The following is a 25,152-nucleotide window of genomic DNA, read 5'->3' as shown; positions in this document are numbered from 1 at the left end:
TAAGTGATTAATGAGGGGGGCTGGCCCCCCCTTATCAAATTTTCAGGCCAAAAATCATTCAGGCTAATAGATATTCGTTAGATCCGGTAAGATCAAGTGGTTTTGACGTCAGATCTCACATCATTTCAGAGATATTCCACATCAAAATAGAGATATTAGGTGGTACATATGGACGGGTTAGCCCCCCCTTATCAAATTTTCGGGCAAAAAATCATTCAGGCTAATAGATATTCGTTAGATCCGGTAAGATCAAGTGGTTTTAACGTTAGATCTCACATCATTTCAGAGATATTCCACATCAAAATAGAGATATTAGGTGGTACATATGGACAGGTTAGCCCCCCCTTATCAAATTTTTTCGGGCCAAAAATCATTCAGGTTAATAGATTTTCGTTAGATCCGGTAAGATCAAGTGTTTTTAACGTTAGATCTCACATCATTTCAAAGATATTCGACATCAAAATAGAGATATTAGGTGGTACATATGGACGGGTTAGCCCCCCCTTATCAAATTTTTGGGCCAAAAATCATTTCAGCTAATAGATATTCGTTAGATCCGGTAAGATCAAGTGGTTTAAACGTTAGATCTCACATCATTTCAGAGATATTCCACATCAAAATAGAGATATTAGGTGGTACATATGGACGGGTTAGCCCCCCCTTATCAAATTTTCGGGCCAAAAATCATTCAGGCTAATAGATATTCGTTAGATCCGGTGAGATCAAGTGTTTTTAAAGTTAGATTTCACATAATTAGAGACTTAGTAAGTGATTAATGAGGGGGGCTGGCCCCCCCTTATCAAATTTTCAGTCCAAAAATCATTCAGGCTAATAGATATTCGTTAGATCCGGTAAGATCAAGTGGTTTTAACGTTAGATCTCACATCATTTCAGAGATATTCCACATCAAAATAGAGATATTAGGTGGTACATATGGATGGGTTAGCCCCCCCTTATCAAATTTTTGGGCCAAAAATCATTCAGGCTAATAGATATTCGTTAGATCCGGTAAGATCAAGTGTTTTTAACGTTAGATTTCACATAATTGGAGACTTAATAAGTGATTAATGAGGGGGGCCGGCCCCCCTTGACAAATTTTCAGGCCAAAAATCATTCAGGCTAATAGATATTCGTTAGATCGGTTAAGATCAAGTGGTTTTAACGTTAGATCTCACATCATTTCAGAGATATTCCACATCAAAATAGAGATATTAGGTGGTACATATGGACGGGTAACCCCCCCCTTATCAAATTTTCAGGCCAAAAATCATTCAAGCTAATAGATATTTAGATCCGTTAAGATCAAGTGTTTTTAACGTTAGATCTCACACCATTTCAGAGATATTCCACATCAAAATAGAGATATTAGGTGGTACATATGGACGGGTTAGCCCCCCTTATCAAATTTTCAGGCCAAAAATCATTCAGGCTAATAGATATTCGTTAGATCCGGTAAGATCAAGTGGTTTTAACGTTAGATCTCACATAATTAGAGACTTATTAAGTGATTAATGAGGGGGGGCTGGCCCCCCCTTATCAAATTTTCTGGCCAAAAATCATTGAGGCTAATAGATATTCGTTAGATCCGGTAAGATCAAGTGGTTTTAACGTTAGATCTCACATAATTAGAGACTTATTAAGTGATTAATGAGGGGGGCTGGCCCCCCCTTATCAAATTTTCAGTCCAAAAATCATTCAGGCTAATAGATATTGGTTAGATCCGGTAAGATCAAGTGTTTTTAACGTTAGATCTCACATCATTTCAGAGATATTCCACATCAAAATAGAGATATTAGGTGGTACATATGGACGGGTTAGCCCCCCCTTATCAAATTTTCGGGCCAAAAATCATTCAGGCTAATAGATATTCGTTAGATCCGGTAAGATCAAGTGTTTTTAACGTTAGATTTCACATAATTAGAGACTTAGTAAGTGATTAATGAGGGGGGCTGGCCCCCTTATCACATTTTCAGGCCAAAAATCATTCAGGCTAATAGATATTCGTTAGATCCGGTAAGATCAAGTGGTTTTAACGTTAGATCTCACATAATTAGAGACTTATTAAGTGATTAATGAGGGGGGCTGGCCCCCTTATCAAATTTTCAGCCCAAAAATCATTCAGGCTAATAGATATTCGTTAGATCCGGTAAGATCAAGTGGTTTTAACGTCAGATCTCACATCATTTCAGAGATATTCCACATCAAAATAGAGATATTAGGTGGTACATATGGACGGGCTGGCCCCCTTTATCAAAATTTCTGGCCAAAAATCATTCAGGCTAATAGATATTCGTTAGTTCCTGTAAGATCAAGTGGTTTTAATGTTAGATTTCACATAATTAGAGACCTAGTAAGTGATTAATGAGGGGGGCTGGCCCCCCCTTATCAAATTTTCAGGCCAAAAATCATTCAGGCTAATAGATATTCGTTAGATCCGGTAAGATCAAGTGGTTTTAACGTTAGATCTCACATAATTAGAGACTTATTAAGTGATTAATGAGGGGGCCTGACCCCCCCTTATCAAATTTTCAGCCCAAAAATCATTCAGGCTAATAGATATTCGTTAGATCCGGTAAGATCAAGTGGTTTTAACGTTAGATCTCACATCATTTTAGAGATATTCCACATCAAAATAGAGATATTAGGTGGTACATATGGACGGGTTAGCCCCCCCTTATCAAATTTTTGGGCCAAAAATCATTCAGGCTAATAGATATTCGTTAGATCCGGTAAGATCAAGTGTTTTTAAAGTTAGATTTCACATAATTAGAGACTTAGTAAGTGATTAATGAGGGGGGCTGGCCCCCCCTTATCAAATTTTCAGTCCAAAAATCATTCAGGCTAATAGATATTCGTTAGATCCGGTAAGATCAAGTGGTTTTAACGTTAGATCTCACATCATTTCAGAGATATTCCACATCAAAATAGAGATATTAGGTGGTACATATGGATGGGTTAGCCCCCCCTTATCAAATTTTTGGGCCAAAAATCATTCAGGCTAATAGATATTCGTTAGATCCGGTAAGATCAAGTGTTTTTAACGTTAGATTTCACATAATTGGAGACTTAATAAGTGATTAATGAGGGGGGCCGGCCCCCCTTGACAAATTTTCAGGCCAAAAATCATTCAGGCTAATAGATATTCGTTAGATCCGGTAAGATCAAGTGGTTTTAACGTTAGATCTCACATCATTTCAGAGATATTCCACATCAAAATAGAGATATTAGGTGGTACATATGGACGGGTTAGCCCCCCTTATCAAATTTTCAGGCCAAAAATCATTCAGGCTAATAGATATTCGTTAGATCCGGTAAGATCAAGTGGTTTTAACCTTAGATCTCACATCATTTCAGAGATATTCCACATCAAAATAGAGATATTAGGTGGTACATATGGACGGGTTAGCCCCCCTTATCAAATTTTAGGGCCAAAAATCATTCAGGCTAATAGATATTCGTTAGATCCGGTAAGATCAAGTGTTTTTAACGTTAGATCTCACATCATTTCAGAGATATTCCACATCAAAATAGAGATTTTAGGTGGTACATATGGACGGGTAACCCCCCCCTTATCAAATTTTCGGGCCAAAAATCATTCAGGCTAATAGATATTTAGATCCGTTAAGATCAAGTGTTTTTAACGTTAGATCTCACATCATTTCAGAGATATTCCACATCAAAATAGAGATTTTAGGTGGTACATATGGACGGGTAACCCCCCCCTTATCAAATTTTCGGGCCAAAAATCATTCAGGCTAATAGATATTTAGATCCGTTAAGATCAAGTGTTTTTAACGTTAGATCTCACATCATTTCAGACATATTCCACATCAAAATAGAGATTTTAGGTGGTACATATGGACGGGTAACCCCCCCCCTTATCAAATTTTCAGGCCAAAAATCATTCAAGCTAATAGATATTTAGATCCGTTAAGATCAAGTGTTTTTAACGTTAGATCTCACATCATTTCAGAGATATTCCACATCAAAATAGAGATATTAGGTGGTACATATGGACGGGTTAGCCCCCCCTTATCAAATTTTCGGGCCAAAAATCATTCAGGCTAATAGATATTCGTTAGATCCGGTAAGATCAAGTGGTTTTAACGTTAGATCTCACATAATTAGAGACTTATTAAGTGATTAATGAGGGGGGGCTGGCCCACCCTTTATCAAATTTTCAGCCCAAAAATCATTCAGGCTAATAGATATTCGTTAGATCCGGTAAGATCAAGTGGTTTTAACGTCAGATCTCACATCATTTCAGAGATATTCCACATCAAAATAGAGATATTAGGTGGTACATATGGACGGGCTGGCCCCCTTTATCAAAATTTCTGGCCAAAAATCATTCAGGCTAATAGATATTCGTTAGATCCTGTAAGATCAAGTGGTTTTAATGTTAGATTTCACATAATTAGAGACCTAGTAAGTGATTAATGAGGGGGGCTGGCCACCCCTTATCAAATTTTCAGGCCAAAAATCATTCAGGCTAATAGATATTCGTTAGATCCGGTAAGATCAAGTGGTTTTAACGTTAGATCTCACATAATTAGAGACTTATTAAGTGATTAATGAGGGGGGGCTGACCCCCCCTTATCAAATTTTCAGCCCAAAAATCATTCAGGCTAATAGATATTCGTTAGATCCGGTAAGATCAAGTGGTTTTAACGTTAGATCTCACATCATTTTAGAGATATTCCACATCAAAATAGAGATATTAGGTGGTACATATGGACGGGTTAGCCCCCCCTTATCAAATTTTTGGGCCAAAAATCATTCAGGTTAATAGATTTTCGTTAGATCCGGTAAGATCAAGTGTTTTTAACGTTAGATCTCACATCATTTCAAAGATATTCGACATCAAAATAGAGATATTAGGTGGTACATATGGACGGGTTAGCCCCCCCTTATCAAATTTTTGGGCCAAAAATCATTTCAGCTAATAGATATTCGTTAGATCCGGTAAGATCAAGTGGTTTAAACGTTAGATCTCACATCATTTCAGAGATATTCCACATCAAAATAGAGATATTAGGTGGTACATATGGACGGGTTAGCCCCCCCTTATCAAATTTTCGGGCCAAAAATCATTCAGGCTAATAGATATTCGTTAGATCCGGTGAGATCAAGTGTTTTTAAAGTTAGATTTCACATAATTAGAGACATTAGGTGGTACATATGGACGGGCTGGCCGGGCTGGCCCCCTTTATCAAAATTTCTGGCCAAAAATCATTCAGGCTAATAGATATTCGTTAGATCCGTTAAGATCAAGTGGTTTTAACATTAGATCTCACATCATTTCAGAGACATTCCACATCAAAATAGAGATATTAGGTGGTACATATGGACGGGTAACCCCCCCCTCTTATCAAATTTTCAGGCCAAAAATCATTCAGGTTAATAGATATTCGTTAGATCCGGTAAGATCAAGTGTTTTTAACGTTAGATCTCACATCATTTCAGAGATATTCCACATCAAAATAGAGATATTAGGTGGTACATATGGACGGGTTAGCCCCCCTTATCAAATTTTCTGGCCAATAATCATTGAGACTAATAGATATTCATTAGATCCGTTAAGATCAAGTGTTTTTAACGTTAGATCTCACATCATTTCAGAGATATTCCACATCAAAATAGAGATATTAGGTGGTACATATGGACGGGTTAGCCCCCCTTATCAAATTTTCGGGCCAAAAATCATTCAGGCTAATAGATATTCGTTAGATCCGGTAAGATCAAGTGTTTTTAACGTTAGATTTCACATAATTAGAGACTTAGTAAGTGATTAATGAGGGGGGCTGGCCCCCCCTTATCAAATTTTCAGGCCAAAAATCATTCAGGCTAATAGATATTCGTTAGATCCGGTAAGATCAAGTGTTTTTAACGTTAGATTTCACATAATTAGAGACTTAGTAAGTGATTAATGAGGGGGGCTGGACCCCTTATCAAATTTTCAGGCCAAAAATCATTCAGGCTAATAGATATTCGTTAGATCCGTTAAGATCAAGTGTTTTTAACGTTAGATCTCACATAATTTCAGAGATATTCCACATCAAAATAGAGATATTAGGTGGTACATATGGACGGGTTAGCCCCCCTTTATCAAATTTTCTGGCCAATAATCATTGAGGCTAATAGATATTCGTTAGATCCGGTAAGATCAAGTGTTTTTAACGTTAGATCTCACATCATTTCAGAGATATTCCACATCAAAATAGAGATATTAGGTGGTACATATGGACGGGTTAGCCCCCCCTTATCAAATTTTCGGGCCAAAAATCATTCAGGCTAATAGATATTCGTTAGATCCGGTAAGATCAAGTGGTTTTAACGTTAGATCTCACATCATTTCAGACAAATTCCACATCAAAATAGAGATATTAGGTGGTACATATGGACGGGTAACCCCCCCCCTTATCAAATTTTCGGGCCAAAAATCATTCAAGCTAATAGATATTTAGATCCGTTAAGATCAAGTGTTTTTAACGTTAGATCTCACATCATTTCAGAGATATTCCACATCAAAATAGAGATATTAGGTGGTACATATGGACGGGTTAGCCCCCCCTTATCAAATTTTTGGGCCAAAAATCATTCAGGCTAATAGATATTCGTTAGATCCGGTAAGAACAAGTGGTTTTAACGTTAGATCTCACATCATTTCAGACATATTCCACATCAAAATAGAGATATTAGGTGGTACATATGGACGGGTAACCCCCCCCCTTATCAAATTTTCGGGCCAAAAATCATTCAGGCTAATAGATATTTAGATCCGTTAAGATCAAGTGGTTTTGACGTCAGATCTCACATCATTTCAGAGATATTCCACATCAAAATAGAGATATTAGGTGGTACATATGGACGGGTAACCCCCCCCTTATCAAATTTTCAGGCCAAAAATCATTCAGGCTAATAGATATTCGTTAGATCCGGTAAGATCAAGTGTTTTTAACGTTAGATCTCACATCATTTCAGAGATATTCCACATCAAAATAGAGATATTAGGTGGTACATATGGACGGGCTGGCCCCCTTTATCAAAATTTCTGGCCAAAAATCATTCAGGCTAATAGATTTTCGTTAGATCCGGTAAGATCAAGTGTTTTTAACGTTAGATCTCACATCATTTCAGAGATATTCCACATCAAAATAGAGATATTAGGTGGTACATATGGACGGGTTAGCCCCCCCTTATCAAATTTTCAGGCCAAAAATCATTCAGGCTAATAGATATTCGTTAGATCCGTTAAGATCAAGTGTTTTTAAAATTAGATCTCACATCATTTCAGAGATATTCCACATCAAAATAGAGATATTAGGTGGTACATATGGACGGGTAACCCCCCTTATCAAATTTTCGGGCCAAAAATCATTCAGGCTAATAGATATTCGTTAGATCTGGTAAGATCAAGTGTTTTTAACGTTAGATTTCACATTATTAGAGACTTAGTAAGTGATTAATGAAGGGGGCTGGCCCCCCCTTATCAAATTTTCAGGCCAAAAATCATTCAGGCTAATAGATATTCGTTAGATCCGGTAAGATCAAGTGTTTTTAACGTTAGATCTCACATCATTTCAGAGATATTCCACATCAAAATAGAGATATTAGGTGGTACATATGGACGGGTTAGCCCCCCCTTATCAAATTTTCTGGCCAATAATCATTGAGGCTAATAGATATTCGTTAGATCCGGTAAGATCAAGTGTTTTTAACGTTAGATCTCACATCATTTCAGAGATATTCCACATCAAAATAGAGATATTAGGTGGTACATATGGACGGGTTAGCCCCCCCTTATCAAATTTTCGGGCCAAAAATCATTCAGGCTAATAGATATTCGTTAGATCCGGTAAGATCAAGTGGTTTTAACGTTAGATCTCACATCATTTCAGACAAATTCCACATCAAAATAGAGATATTAGGTGGTACATATGGACGGGTAACCCCCCCCTTATCAAATTTTCGGGCCAAAAATCATTCAAGCTAATAGATATTTAGATCCGTTAAGATCAAGTGTTTTTAACGTTAGATCTCACATCATTTCAGAGATATTCCACATCAAAATAGAGATATTAGGTGGTACATATGGACGGGTTAGCCCCCCCTTATCAAATTTTCAGGCCAAAAATCATTCAGGCTAATAGATATTCGTTAGATCCGTTAAGATCAAGTGTTTTTAACGTTAGATCTCACATCATTTCAGAGATATTCCACATCAAATTAGAGATATTAGGTGGTACATATGGACGGGTTAGCCCCCCCTTATCAAATTTTTGGGCCAAAAATCATTCAGGCTAATAGATATTCGTTAGATCCGATAAGATCAAGTGTTTTTAACGTTAGATTTCACATAATTAGAGACTTAGTAAGTGATTAACGAGGGGTTCTGGCCCCCCTTATCAAATTTTCAGGCCAAAAATCATTCAGGCTAATAGATATTCGTTAGATCCGGTAAGATCAAGTGGTTTTAACGTTAGATCTCACATCATTTCAGACATATTCCACATCAAAATAGAGATATTAGGTGGTACATATGGACGGGTTAGCCCCCCCTTATCAAATTTTCTGGCCAAAAATCATTGAGGCTAATAGATATTCGTTAGATCCGGTAAGATCAAGTGGTTTTGACGTCAGATCTCACATCATTTCAGAGATATTCCACATCAAAATAGAGATATTAGGTGGTACATATGGACGGGTAACCCCCCCCCCTTATCAAATTTTCAGGCCAAAAATCATTCAGGCTAATAGATATTCGTTAGATCCGGTAAGATCAAGTGGTTTTAACGTTAGATCTCACATCATTTTAGAGATATTCCACATCAAAATAGAGATATTAGGTGGTACATATGGACGGGCTGGCCCCCTTTATCAAAATTTCAGGCCAAAAATCATTCAGGCTAATAGATTTTCGTTAGATCCGGTAAGATCAAGTGTTTTTAACGTTAGATCTCACATCATTTCAGAGATATTCCACATCAAAATAGAGATATTAGGTGGTACATATGGACGGGTTAGCCCCCCCTTATCAAATTTTCGGGCCAAAAATCATTCAGGCTAATAGATATTCGTTAGATCCGGTAAGATCAAGTGTTTTTAACGTTAGATTTCACATAATTAGAGACTTAGTAAGTGATTAATGAGGGGGGCTGGCCCCCCTTATCAAATTTTCAGGCCAAAAATCATTTAGGCTAATAGATATTCGTTAGATCCGGTAAGATCAAGTGGTTTTAACGTTAGATCTCACATCATTTCAGAGATATTCCACATCAAAATAGAGATATTAGGTGGTACATATGGATGGGTTAGCCCCCCCTTATCAAATTTTTGAGCCAAAAATCATTCAGGTTAATAGATATTCGTTAGATCCGGTAAGATCAAGTGATTTTAACGTTAGATCTCACATAATTAGAGACTTATTAAGTGATTAATGAGGGGGGCTGGCCCCCCTTATCAAATTTTCAGGCCAAAAATCATTCAGGCTAATAGATATTCGTTAGATCCGGTAAGATCAAGTGGTTTTAACGTTAGATCTCACATCATTTCAGAGATATTCCACATCAAAATAGAGATATTAGGTGGTACATATGGACGGGTTAGCCCCCCCTTATCAAATTTTCGGGCCAAAAATCATTCAGGCTAATAGATATTCGTTAGATCCGGTAAGATCAAGTGTTTTTAAAGTTAGATTTCACATAATTAGAGACTTAGTAAGTGATTAATGAGGGGGGGCTGGCCCCCCCTTATCAAATTTTCATTCCAAAAATCATTCAGGCTAATAGATATTCGTTAGATCCGGTAAGATCAAGTGGTTTTAACGTTAGATCTCACATCATTTCAGAGATATTCCACATCAAAATAGAGATATTAGGTGGTACATATGGATGGGTTAGCCCCCCCTTATCAAATTTTTGGGCCAAAAATCATTCAGGCTAATAGATATTCGTTAGATCCGGTAAGATCAAGTGGTTTTAACGTTAGATCTCACATCGTTTTAGAGATATTCCACATCAAAATAGAGATATTAGGTGGTACATATGGGCGGGTTAGCCCCCCCTTATCAAATTTTTGGGCCAAAAATCATTCAGGCTAATAGATATTCGTTAGATCCGGTAAGATCAAGTGTTTTTAACGTTAGATTTCACATAATTAGAGACTTAATAAGTGATTAATGAGGGGGGCTGGCCCCCCTTGACAAATTTTCAGGCCAAAAATCATTCAAGCTAATAGATATTCGTTAGATCCGGTAAGATCAAGTTTTTTTAACGTTAGATTTCACATTATTAGAGACTTAGTAAGTGATTAATGAAGGGGGCTGGCCCCCCCTTATCAAATTTTCAGGCCAAAAATCATTCAGGCTAATAGATATTCATCAGATCCGTTAAGATCAAGTGTTTTTAACGTTAGATCTCACATCATTTCAGAGATATTCCACATCAAAATAGAGATATTAGGTGGTACATATGGACGGGTTAGCCCCCCTTTATCAAATTTTCTGGCCAATAATCATTGAGGCTAATAGATATTCGTTAGATCCGGTAAGATCAAGTGTTTTTAACGTTAGATCTCACATCATTTCAGAGATATTCCACATCAAAATAGAGATATTAGGTGGTACATATGGACGGGTTAGCCCCCCCTTATCAAATTTTCGGGCCAAAAATCATTCAGGCTAATAGATATTCGTTAGATCCGGTAAGATCAAGTGGTTTTAACGTTAGATCTCACATCATTTCAGACAAATTCCACATCAAAATAGAGATATTAGGTGGTACATATGGACGGGTAACCCCCCCCTTATCAAATTTTCGGGCCAAAAATCATTCAAGCTAATAGATATTTAGATCCGTTAAGATCAAGTGTTTTTAACGTTAGATCTCACATCATTTCAGAGATATTCCACATCAAAATAGAGATATTAGGTGGTACATATGGACGGGTTAGCCCCCCCTTATCAAATTTTCAGGCCAAAAATCATTCAGGCTAATAGATATTCGTTAGATCCGTTAAGATCAAGTGTTTTTAACGTTAGATCTCACATCATTTCAGAGATATTCCACATCAAAATAGAGATATTAGGTGGTACATATGGACGGGTTAGCCCCCCCTTATCAAATTTTTGGGCCAAAAATCATTCAGGCTAATAGATATTCGTTAGATCCGGTAAGAACAAGTGGTTTTAACGTTAGATCTCACATCATTTCAGACATATTCCACATCAAAATAGAGATATTAGGTGGTACATATGGACGGGTAACCCCCCCCTTATCAAATTTTCGGGCCAAAAATCATTCAGGCTAATAGATATTTAGATCCGTTAAGATCAAGTGTTTTTAACGTTAGATCTCACATCATTTCAGAGATATTCCACATCAAAATAGAGATATTAGGTGGTACATATGGACGGGTTAGCCCCCCCTTATCAAATTTTCTGGCCAAAAATCATTGAGGCTAATAGATATTCGTTAGATCCGGTAAGATCAAGTGGTTTTGACGTCAGATCTCACATCATTTCAGAGATATTCCACATCAAAATAGAGATATTAGGTGGTACATATGGACGGGTAACCCCCCCCCTTATCAAATTTTCAGGCCAAAAATCATTCAGGCTAATAGATTTTCGTTAGATCCGGTAAGATCAAGTGTTTTTAACGTTAGATCTCACATCATTTCAGAGATATTCCACATCAAAATAGAGATATTAGGTGGTACATATGGACGGGTTAGCCCCCCCTTATCAAATTTTCTGGCCAAAAATCATTCAGGCTAATAGATATTCGTTAGATCCGGTAAGATCAAGTGTTTTTAACGTTAGATTTCACATAATTAGAGACTTAGTAAGTGATTAATGAGGGGGGCTGGCCCCCCTTATCAAATTTTCAGGCCAAAAATCATTCAGGCTAATAGATATTCGTTAGATCCGTTAAGATCAAGTGTTTTTAAAATTAGATCTCACATCATTTCAGAGATATTCCACATCAAAATAGAGATATTAGGTGGTACATATGGACGGGTAACCCCCCTTATCAAATTTTCGGGCCAAAAATCATTCAGGCTAATAGATATTTGTTAGATCCGTTAAGATCAAGTGTTTTTAACGTTAGATCTCACATCATTTCAGAGATATTCCACATCAAAATAGAGATATTAGGTGGTACATATGGACGGGTTAGCCCCCCCTTATCAAATTTTCGGGCCAAAAATCATTCAGGCTAATAGATATTCGTTAAATCTGTTAAGATCAAGTGTTTTTAACGTTAGATCTCACATCATTTCAGAGATATTCCACATCAAAATAGAGATATTAGGTGGTACATATGGACGGGCTGGCCCCCTTTATCAAAATTTCTGGCCAAAAATCATTCAGGCTAATAGATATTCGTTAGATCCGGTAAGATCAAGTGGTTTTAACGTTAGATCTCACATAATTAGAGACTTATTAAGTGATTAATGAGGGGGGGCTGGCCCCCCCTTATCAAATTTTTAGGCCAAAAATCATTCAGGCTAATAGATATTCATTAGATCCGGTAAGATCAAGTGGTTTTAACGTTAGATCTCACATCATTTCAGAGATATTCCACATCAAAATAGAGATATTAGGTGGTACATATGGACGGGTTAGCCCCCCCTTATCAAATTTTCGGGCCAAAAATCATTCAGGCTAATAGATATTCGTTAGATCCGGCAAGATCAAGTGTTTTTAACGTTAGATTTCACATAATTAGAGACTTAGTAAGTGATTAATGAGGGGGCTGGCCCCCCTTATCAAATTTTCAGGCCAAAAATCATTCAGGCTAATAGATATTCGTTAGATCCGGTAAGATCAAGTGGTTTTAACGTTAGATCTCACATCATTTCAGAGATATTCCACATCAAAATAGAGATATTAGGTGGTACATATGGATGGGTTAGCCCCCCCTTATCAAATTTTTGGGCCAAAAATCATTCAGGTTAATAGATATTCGTTAGATCCGGTAAGATCAAGTGTTTTTAAAGTAAGATTTCACATAATTAGATACTTAGTAAGTGATTAATGAGGGGGGCTGGCCCCCCCTTATCAAATTTTCAGTCCAAAAATCATTCAGGCTAATAGATATTCGTAAGATCCGGTAAGATCAAGTGGTTTTAACGTTAGATCTCACATCATTTCAGAGATATTCCACATCAAAATAGAGATATTAGGTGGTACATATGGACGGGTTAGCCCCCCCTTATCAAATTTTCGGGCCAAAAATCATTCAGGCTAATAGATATTCGTTAGATCCGGTAAGATCAAGTGTTTTTAACGTTAGATTTCACATAATTAGAGACTTAGTAAGTGATTAATGAGGGGGGCTGGACCCCTTATCAAATTTTCAGGCCAAAAATCATTCAGGCTAATAGATATTCGTTAGATCCGTTAAGATCAAGTGTTTTTAACGTTAGATCTCACATCATTTCAGAGATATTCCACATCAAAATAGAGATATTAGGTGGTACATATGGACGGGTTAGCCCCCCCTTATCAAATTTTCGGGCCAAAAATCATTCAGGCTAATAGATATTCGTTAGATCCGGTAAGATCAAGTGTTCTTAACGTTAGATTTCACATAATTAGAGACTTAGTAAGTGATTAATGAGGGGGCTGGCCCCCCTTATCAAATTTTCAGGCCAAAAATCATTCAGGCTAATAGATATTCGTTAGATCCGGTAAGATCAATTGGTTTTAACGTTAGATCTCACATCATTTCAGAGATATTCCACATCAAAATAGAGATATTAGGTGGTACATATGGATGGGTTAGCCCCCCCTTATCAAATTTTTGGGCCAAAAATCATTCAGGTTAATAGATATTCGTTAGATCCGGTAAGATCAAGTGTTTTTAAAGTTAGATTTCACATAATTAGAGACTTAGTAAGTGATTAATGAGGGGGGCTGGCCCCCCCTTATCAAATTTTCAGTCCAAAAATCATTCAGGCTAATAGATATTCGTAAGATCCGGTAAGATCAAGTGGTTTTAACGTTAGATCTCACATCATTTCAGAGATATTCCACATCAAAATAGAGATATTAGGTGGTACATATGGACGGGTTAGCCCCCCCTTATCAAATTTTCGGGCCAAAAATCATTCAGGCTAATAGATATTCGTTAGATCCGGTAAGATCAAGTGGTTTTAACGTTAGATCTCACATCATTTCAGAGATATTCCACATCAAAATAGAGATATTAGGTGGTACATATGGATGGGTTAGCCCCCCCTTATCAAATTTTTGGGCCAAAAATCATTCAGGCTAATAGATATTCGTTAGATCCGGTAAGATCAAGTGGTTTTAATGTTAGATCTCACATCATTTCAGAGATATTCCACATCAAAATAGAGATATTAGGTGGTACATATGGACGGGTTAGCCCCCCTTATCAAATTTTAGGGCCAAAAATCATTCAGGCTAATAGATATTCGTTAGATCCGGTAAGATCAAGTGGTTTTAACGTTAGATCTCACATCATTTCAGAGATATTCCACATCAAAATAGAGATATTAGGTGGTACATATGGACGGGTTAGCCCCCCTTATCAAATTTTCGGGCCAAAAATCATTCAGGCTAATAGATATTCGTTAGATCCGGTAAGATCAAGTGTTTTTAACGTTAGATCTCACATCATTTCAGAGATATTCCACATCAAAATAGAGATATTAGGTGGTACATATGGACGGGTTAGCCCCCCCTTATCAAATTTTCGGGCCAAAAATCATTCAGGCTAATAGATATTCGTTAGATCCGGTAAGATCAAGTGTTTTTAACGTTAGATTTCACATAATTAGAGACTTAGTAAGTGATTAATGAGGGGGGCTGGCCCCCCCTTATCAAATTTTCAGGCCAAAAATCATTCGGGCTAATAGATATTCATTAGATCCGGTAAGATCAAGTGGTTTTAACGTTAGATCTCACATCATTTCAGAGATATTCCACATCAAAATAAAGATATTAGGTGGTACATATGGACGGGTAACCCCCCCTTATCAAATTTTTGGGCCAAAAATCATTCAGACTAATAGATATTCGTTAGATCCGGTAAGATCAAGTGGTTTTAACGTTAGATCTCACATAATTAGAGACTTATTAAGTGATTAATGAGGGGGGGCTGGCCCCCCCTTATCAAATTTTCAGTCCAAAAATCATTCAGGTTAATAGATATTCGTTAGATCCGGTAAGATCAAGTGGTTTTAACGTTAGATTTCACATCATTTCAGAGATATTCCACATCAAAATAGAGATATTAGGTGGTACATATGGACGGGTTAGCCCCCCCTTATCAAATTTTCTGGCCAAAAATCATTCAGGCTAATAGATATTCGTTAGATCCGGTAAGATCAAGTGTTTTTAACGTTAGATTTCACATAATTAGAGACTTAGTAAGTGATTAATGAGGGGGGGCTGGCCCCCCTTATCAAATTTTCAGGCCAAAAATCATTCAGGCTAATAGATATTCGTTAGATCCGTTAAGATCAAGTGTTTTTAACATTAGATCTCACATCATTTCAGAGATATTCCACATCAAAATAGAGATATTAGGTGGTACATATGGACGGGTTAGCCCCCCCTTATCAAATTTTCGGGCCAAAAATCATTCAGGCTAATAGATATTCGTTAGATCCGGTAAGATCAAGTGGTTTTAACGTTAGATCTCACATCGTTTCAGAGATATTCCACATCAAAATAGAGATATTAGGTGGTACATATGGACGGGTAACCCCCCCCTTATCAAATTTTCAGCCCAAAAATCAATCAGGCTAATAGATATTCGTTAGATCCGGTAAGATCAAGTGGTTTTAACGTTAGATCTCACATCATTTCAGAGATATTCCACATCAAAATAGAGATATTAGGTGGTACATATGGACGGGTTAGCCCCCCCTTATCAAATTTTCGGGCCAAAAATCATTCAGGCTAATAGATATTCGTTAGATCCGGTAAGATCAAGTGTTTTTAAAGTTAGATTTCACATAATTAGAGACTTAGTAAGTGATTAATGAGGGGGGGCTGGCCCCCCCTTATCAAATTTTCAGTCCAAAAATCATTCAGGCTAATAGATATTCGTTAGATCCGGTAAGATCAAGTGGTTTTAACGTTAGATCTCACATCATTTCAGAGATATTCCACATCAAAATAGAGATATTAGGTGGTACATATGGACGGGTTAGCCCCCCCTTATCAAATTTTCGGGCCAAAAATCATTCAGGCTAATAGATATTCGTTAGATCCGGTAAGATCAAGTGTTTTTAACGTTAGATTTTACATAATTAGAGACTTAGTAAGTGATTAATGAGGGGGCTGGCCCCCCCTTATCAAATTTTCAGCCCAAAAATCATTCAGGCTAATAGATATTCGTTAGATCCGGTAAGATCAAGTGGTTTTAACGTTAGATCTCACATCATTTCAGAGATATTCCACATCAAAATAGAGATATTAGGTGGTACATATGGATGGGTTAGCCCCCCCTTATTAAATTTTTGGGCCAAAAATCATTCAGGCTAATAGATATTCGTTAGATCCGGTAAGATCAAGTGGTTTTAACGTTAGATCTCACATCATTTCAGAGATATTCCACATCAAAATAGAGATATTAGGTGGTACATATGGACGGGTTAGCCCCCCCTTATCAAATTTTAGGGCCAAAAATCATTCAGGCTAATAGATATTCGTTAGATCCAGTAAGATCAAGTGGTTTTAACGTTAGATCTCACATCATTTCAGAGATATTCCACATCAAAATAGAGATATTAGGTGGTACATATGGACGGGTTAGCCCCCCTTATCAAATTTTCGGGCCAAAAATCATTCAGGCTAATAGATATTCGTTAGATCCGGTAAGATCAAGTGGTTTTAACGTTAGATCTCACATCATTTCAGAGATATTCCACATCAAAATAGAGATATTAGGTGGTACATATGGATGGGTTAGCCCCCCCTTATCAAATTTTTGGACCAAAAATCATTCAGGCTAATAGATATTCGTTAGATCCGGTAAGATCAAGTGGTTTTAACGTTAGATCTCACATCGTTTCAGAGATATTCCACATCAAAATAGAGATATTAGGTGTTACATATGGACGGGTTAGCCCCCCCTTATCAAATTTTTGGGCCAAAAATCATTCAGGCTAATAGATATTCGTCAGATCCGGTAAGATCAAGTGGTTTTAATGTTAGATCTCACATCATTTCAGAGATATTCCACATCAAAATAGAGATATTAGGTGGTACATATGGACGGGTTAGCCCCCCCTTATCAAATTTTCGGGCCAAAAATCATTCAGGCTAATAGATATTCGTTAGATCTGGTAAGATCAAGTGTTTTTAACGTTAGATTTCACATTATTAGAGTCTTAGTAAGTGATTAATGAGGGGGGCTGGCCCCCCCTTATCAAATTTTCAGGCCAAAAATCATTCAGGCTAATAGATATTCGTTAGATCCGGTAAGATCAAGTGGTTTTAAGGTTAGATCTCACATCATTTCAGACATATTCCACATCAAAATAGAGATATTAGGTGGTACATATGGACGGGTTAGCCCCCCCTTATCAAATTTTCTGGCCAATAATCATTGAGGCTAATAGATATTCGTTAGATCCGTTAAGATCAAGTGTTTTTAACGTTAGATCTCACATCATTTCAGAGATATTCCACATCAAAATAGAGATATTAGGTGGTACATATGGACGGGTTAGCCCCCCACTTATCAAATTTTCGGGCCAAAAATCATTCAGGCTAATAGATATTCGTTAGATCCGGTAAGATCAAGTGTTTTTAACGTTAGATCTCACATCATTTCAGAGATATTCCACATCAAAATAGAAATATTAGGTGGTACATATGGACGGGTTAGCCCCCCTTATCAAATTTTCGGGCCAAAAATCATTCAGGCTAATAGATATTCGTTAGATCCGGTAAGATCAAGTGGTTTTAACGTTAGATCTCACATCATTTCAGAGATATTCCACGTCAAAATAGAGATATTAGGTGGTACATATGGACGGGTTAGCCCCCCCTTATCAAATTTTCTGGCCAAAAATCATTCAGGCTAATAGATATTAGTTAGATCCGTTAAGATCAAGTGTTTTTAACGTTAGATTTTACATAATTAGAGACTTAGTAAGTGATTAATGAGGGGGGCTGGCCCCCCCTTATCAAATTTTCAGCCCAAAAATCATTCAGGCTAATAGATATTCGTTAGATCCGGTAAGATCAAGTGGTTTTAACGTTAGATCTCACATCATTTCAGAGATATTCCACATCAAAATAGAGATATTAGGTGGTACATATGGATGGGTTAGCCCCCCCTTATCAAATTTTTGGGCCAAAAATCATTCAGGCTAATAGATATTCGTTAGATCCGGTAAGATCAAGTGGTTTTAATGTTAGATCTCACATCATTTCAGAGATATTCCACATCAAAATAGAGATATTAGGTGGTACATATGGATGGGTTAGCCCCCCCTTATCAAATTTTAGGGCCAAAAATCATTCAGGCTAATAGATATTCGTTAGATCCGGTAAGATCAAGTGGTTTTAACGTTAGATCTCACATCATTTCAGAGATATTCCACATCAAAATAGAGATATTAGGTGGTACATATGGTCGGGTTAGCCCCCCTTATCAAATTTTCGGGCCAAAAATCATTCAGGCTAATAGATATTCGTTAGATCCGGTAAGATCAAGTGTTTTTAACGTTAGATCTCACATCATTTCAGAGATATTCCACATCAAAATAGAGATATTAGGTGGTACATATGGACGGGTTAGCCCCCCCTTATCAAATTTTCGGGCCAAAAATCATTCAGGCTAATAGATATTCGTTAGATCCGGTAAGATCAAGTGTTTTTAACGTTAGATTTCACATAATTAGAGACTTAGTAAGTGATTAATGAGGGGGGCTGGCCCCCCCTTATCAAATTTTCAGGCCAAAAATCATTCAGGCTAATAGATATTCATTAGATCCGGTAAGATCAAGTGGTTTTAACGTTAGATCTCACATCATTTCAGAGATATTCCACATCAAAATAAAGATATTAGGTGGTACATATGGACGGGTAACCCCCCCTTATCAAATTTTTGGGCCAAAAATCATTCAGACTAATAGATATTCGTTAGATCCGGTAAGATCAAGTGGTTTTAACGTTAGATCTCACATAATTAGAGACTTATTAAGTGATTAATGAGGGGGGGCTGGCTCCCCCTTATCAAATTTTCAGTCCAAAAATCATTCAGGTTAATAGATATTCGTTAGATCCGGTAAGATCAAGTGGTTTTAACGTTAGATTTCACATCATTTCAGAGATATTCCACATCAAAATAGAGATATTAGGTGGTACATATGGACGGGTTAGCCCCCCCTTATCAAATTTTCTGGCCAAAAATCATTCAGGCTAATAGATATTCGTTAGATCCGGTAAGATCAAGTGTTTTTAACGTTAGATTTCACATAATTAGAGACTTAGTAAGTGATTAATGAGGGGGGGCTGGCCCCCCTTATCAAATTTTCAGGCCAAAAATCATTCAGGCTAATAGATATTCGTTAGATCCGTTAAGATCAAGTGTTTTTAACATTAGATCTCACATCATTTCAGAGATATTCCACATCAAAATAGAGATATTAGGTGGTACATATGGACGGGTTAGCCCCCCCTTATCAAATTTTCGGGCCAAAAATCATTCAGGCTAATAGATATTTGTTAGATCCGTTAAGATCAAGTGTTTTTAACATTAGATCTCACATCATTTCAGAGATATTCCACATCAAAATAGAGATATTAGGTGGTACATATGGACGGGTTAGCCCCCCCTTATCAAATTTTTGGGCCAAAAATCATTCAGGCGAATAGATATTCGTTAGATCCGGTAAGATCAAGTGGTTTTAACGTTAGATCTCACATCATTTCAGACATATTCCACATCAAAATAGAGATATTAGGTGGTACATATGGACGGGTTAGCCCCCCCTTATCAAATTTTTGGGCCAAAAATCATTCAGGCGAATAGATATTCGTTAGATCCGGTAAGATCAAGTGGTTTTAACGTTAGATCTCACATCATTTCAGACATATTCCACATCAAAATAGAGATATTAGGTGGTACATATGGACGGGTTAGCCCCCCCTTATCAAATTTTTGGGCCAAAAATCATTCAGGCTAATAGATATTCGTTAGATCCGGTAAGATCAAGTGGTTTTAACGTTAGATCTCACATCATTTCAGAGATATTCCACATCAAAATAGAGATATTAGGTGGTACATATGGACGGGTTAGCCCCCCCTTATCAAATTTTCGGGCCAAAAATCATTCAGGCTAATAGATATTCGTTAGATCCGGTAAGATCAAGTGTTTTTAAAGTTAGATTTCACATAATTAGAGACTTAGTAAGTGATTAATGAGGGGGGGCTGGCCCCCCCTTATCAAATTTTCAGTCCAAAAATCATTCAGGCTAATAGATATTCGTTAGATCCGGTAAGATCAAGTGGTTTTAACGTTAGATCTCACATCATTTCAGAGATATTCCACATCAAAATAGAGATATTAGGTGGTACATATGGACGGGTTAGCCCCCCCTTATCAAATTTTCGGGCCAAAAATCATTCAGGCTAATAGATATTCGTTAGATCCGGTAAGATCAAGTGGTTTTAACGTTAGATCTCACATCATTTCAGAGATATTCCACATCAAAATAGAGATATTAGGTGGTACATATGGATGGGTTAGCCCCCCCTTATTAAATTTTTGGGCCAAAAATCATTCAGGCTAATAGATATTCGTTAGATCCAGTAAGATCAAGTGGTTTTAACGTTAGATCTCACATCATTTCAGAGATATTCCACATCAAAATAGAGATATTAGGTGGTACATATGGACGGGTTAGCCCCCCTTATCAAATTTTCGGGCCAAAAATCATTCAGGCTAATAGATATTCGTTAGATCCGGTAAGATCAAGTGGTTTTAACGTTAGATCTCACATCATTTCAGAGATATTCCACATCAAAATAGAGATATTAGGTGGTACATATGGACGGGTTAGCCCCCCCTTATCAAATTTTCGGACCAAAAATCATTCAGGCTAATAGATATTCGTTAGATCCGGTAAGATCAAGTGGTTTTAACGTTAGATCTCACATCGTTTCAGAGATATTCCACATCAAAATAGAGATATTAGGTGTTACATATGGACGGGTTAGCCCCCCCTTATCAAATTTTCTGGCCAAAAATCATTCAGGCTAATAGATATTAGTTAGATCCGTTAAGATCAAGTGTTTTTAACGTTAGATTTTACATAATTAGAGACTTAGTAAGTGATTAATGAGGGGGGCTGGCCCCCCCTTATCAAATTTTCAGCCCAAAAATCATTCAGGCTAATAGATATTCGTTAGATCCGGTAAGATCAAGTGGTTTTAACGTTAGATCTCACATCATTTCAGAGATATTCCACATCAAAATAGAGATATTAGGTGGTACATATGGATGGGTTAGCCCCCCCTTATCAAATTTTTGGGCCAAAAATCATTCAGGCTAATAGATATTCGTTAGATCCGGTAAGATCAAGTGGTTTTAATGTTAGATCTCACATCATTTCAGAGATATTCCACATCAAAATAGAGATATTAGGTGGTACATATGGACGGGTTAGCCCCCCCTTATCAAATTTTAGGGCCAAAAATCATTCAGGCTAATAGATATTCGTTAGATCCGGTAAGATCAAGTGGTTTTAACGTTAGATCTCACATCATTTCAGAGATATTCCACATCAAAATAGAGATATTAGGTGGTACATATGGACGGGTTAGCCCCCCTTATCAAATTTTCGGGCCAAAAATCATTCAGGCTAATAGATATTCGTTAGATCCGGTAAGATCAAGTGTTTTTAACGTTAGATCTCACATCATTTCAGAGATATTCCACATCAAAATAGAGATATTAGGTGGTACATATGGACGGGTTAGCCCCCCCCTTATCAAATTTTCGGGCCAAAAATCATTCAGGCTAATAGATATTCGTTAGATCCGGTAAGATCAAGTGTTTTTAACGTTAGATCTCACATCATTTCAGAGATATTCCACATCAAAATAGAAATATTAGGTGGTACATATGGACGGGTTAGCCCCCCTTATCAAATTTTCGGGCCAAAAATCATTCAGGCTAATAGATATTCGTTAGATCCGTTAAGATCAAGTGTTTTTAACGTTAGATTTCACATAATTAGAGACTTAGTAAGTGATTAATGAGGGGGGCTGGCCCCCCTTATCAAATTTTCAGGCCAAAAATCATTCAGGCTAATAGATATTCGTTAGATCCGTTAAGATCAAGTGTTTTTAACATTAGATCTCACATCATTTCAGAGATATTCCACATCAAAATAGAGATATTAGGTGGTACATATGGACGGGTAACCCCCTTTTCAAATTTTCGGGCCAAAAATCATTCAGGCTAATAGATATTTGTTAGATCCGTTAAAGATCAAGTGTTTTTAACGTTAGATCTCACATCATTTCAGAGATATTCCACATCAAAATAGAGATATTAGGTGGTACATGTGGATGGGTTAGCCCCCCTTATCAAATTTTCAGTCCAAAAATCATTCAGGCTAATAGATATTCGTTAGATCCGTTAAGATCAAGTGGTTTTAACGTTAGATTTCACATAATTAGAGACTTAGTAAGTGATTAATGAGGGGGTCTGGCCCCCCCTTATCAAATTTTCAGGCCAAAAATCATTCAGGCTAATAGATATTCGTTAGATCCGGTAAGATCAAGTGTTTTTAACGTTAGATCTCACATCATTTCAGAGATATTCCACATCAAAATAGAGATATTAGGTGGTACATATGGACAGGTTAGCCCCCCCTTATCAAATTTTCGGGCCAAAAATCATTCAGGCTAATAGATATTCGTTAGATCCGGTAAGATCAAGTGTTTTTAACGTTAGATCTCACATCATTTCAGAGATATTCCACATCAAAATAGAGATATTAGGTGGTACATATGGACAGGTTAGCCCCCCTTATCAAATTTTCGGGCCAAAAATCATTCAGGTTAATAGATATTCGTTAGATCCGGTAAGATCAAGTGGTTTTAACGTTTGATTTTACATAATTAGAGACTTATTAAGTGATTAATGAGGGGGGCTGGCCCCCCCTTATCAAATTTTCAGCCCAAAAATCATTCAGGCTAATAGATATTCGTTAGATCCGGTAAGATCAAATGGTTTTAATGTTAGATTTCACATAATTAGAGACCTAGTAAGTGATTAATGAGGGGGGCTGGCCCCCCCTTATCAAATTTTCAGGCCAAAAATCATTCAGGCTAATAGATATTCGTTAGATCCGGTAAGATCAAGTGGTTTTAACGTTAGATCTCACATCATTTCAGAGATATTCCACATCAAAATAGAGATATTAGGTGGTACATGTGGATGGGTTAGCCCCCCTTATCAAATTTTCAGTCCAAAAATCATTCAGGCTAATAGCTGTTCGTTAGATCCGTTAAGATCAAGTGGTTTTAACGTTAGATTTCACATAATTAGAGACTTAGTAAGTGATTAATGAGGGGGGCTGGCCCCCCCTTATCAAATTTTCAGGCCAAAAATCATTCAGGCTAATAGATATTCGTTAGATCGGGTAAGATCAAGTGTTTTTAACGTTAGATCTCACATCATTTCAGAGATATTCCACATCAAAATAGAGATATTAGGTGGTACATATGGACAGGTTAGCCCCCCCCTTATCAAATTTTCGGGCCAAAAATCATTCAGTCTAATAGATATTCGTTAGGTTCGGTAAGATCAATTGTTTTTAACGTTAGATCTCACATCATTTCAGAGATATTCCACATCAAAATAGAGATATTAGGTGGTACATATGGACGGGTTAGCCCCCCCTTATCAAATTTTTGGGCCAAAAATCATTCAGGTTAATAGATTTTCGTTAGATCCGGTAAGATCAAGTGTATTTAACGTTAGATCTCACATCATTTCAGAGATATTCCACATCAAAATAGAGATATTAGGTGGTACATATGGACGGGTTAGCCAACCTTTATCAAATTTTCGGTTCAAAAATCATTCAGGCTAATAGATATTCGTTAGATCCGGTAAGATCAAGTGGTTTTAACGTTAGATCTCACATAATTAGAGACTTATTAAGTGATTAATGAGGGGGGGCTGGCCCCCCCTTATCAAATTTTCAGCCCAAAAATCATTCAGGCTAATAGATTTTTGTTAGATCCGGTAAGATCAAGTGGTTTTAACGTTAGATCTCACATCATTTCAGAGATATTCCACATCAAAATAGAGATATTAGGTGGTACATGTGGATGGGTTAGCCCCCCTTATCAAATTTTCAGTCCAAAAATCATTCAGGCTAATAGCTGTTCGTTAGATCCGTTAAGATCAAGTGGTTTTAACGTTAGATTTCACATAATTAGAGACTTAGTAAGTGATTAATGAGGGGGGCTGGCCCCCCCTTATCAAATTTTCAGGCCAAAAATCATTCAGGCTAATAGATATTCGTTAGATCGGGTAAGATCAAGTGTTTTTAACGTTAGATCTCACATCATTTCAGAGATATTCCACATCAAAATAGAGATATTAGGTGGTACATATGGACAGGTTAGCCCCCCCCTTATCAAATTTTCGGGCCAAAAATCATTCAGGCTAATAGATATTCGTTAGATCCGGTAAGATCAAGTGGTTTTAACGTTAGACCTCACATAATTAGAGACTTATTAAGTGATTAATGAGGGGGGGCTGGCCCCCCCTTATCAAATTTTCAGCCCAAAAATCATTCAGGCTAATAGATATTCGTTAGATCAGGTAAGATCAAGTGGTTTTAACGTCAGATCTCACATCATTTTAGAGATTTTCCACATCAAAATAGAGATATTAGGTGGTACATATGGATGGGTTAGCCCCCCTTATCAAATTTTTGGGCCAAAAATCATTCAGGCTAATAGATATTCGTTAGATCCGGTAAGATCAAGTGGTTTTAACGTTAGATCTCACATCATTTCAGAGATATTCCACATCAAAATAGAGATATTAGGTGGTACATATGGATGGGTTAGCCCCCCCTTATCAAATTTTTGGGCCAAAAATCATTCAGGTTAATAGATATTCGTT

Source organism: Aquarana catesbeiana, linkage group LG06 (genome assembly GCF_042186555.1).
Source record: "Aquarana catesbeiana isolate 2022-GZ linkage group LG06, ASM4218655v1, whole genome shotgun sequence".
Lineage (NCBI taxonomy): Eukaryota > Metazoa > Chordata > Amphibia > Anura > Ranidae > Aquarana > Aquarana catesbeiana.
The sequence above is the reverse complement of the archived record's forward strand: the minus strand, read 5'-3'. Positions refer to the sequence as shown.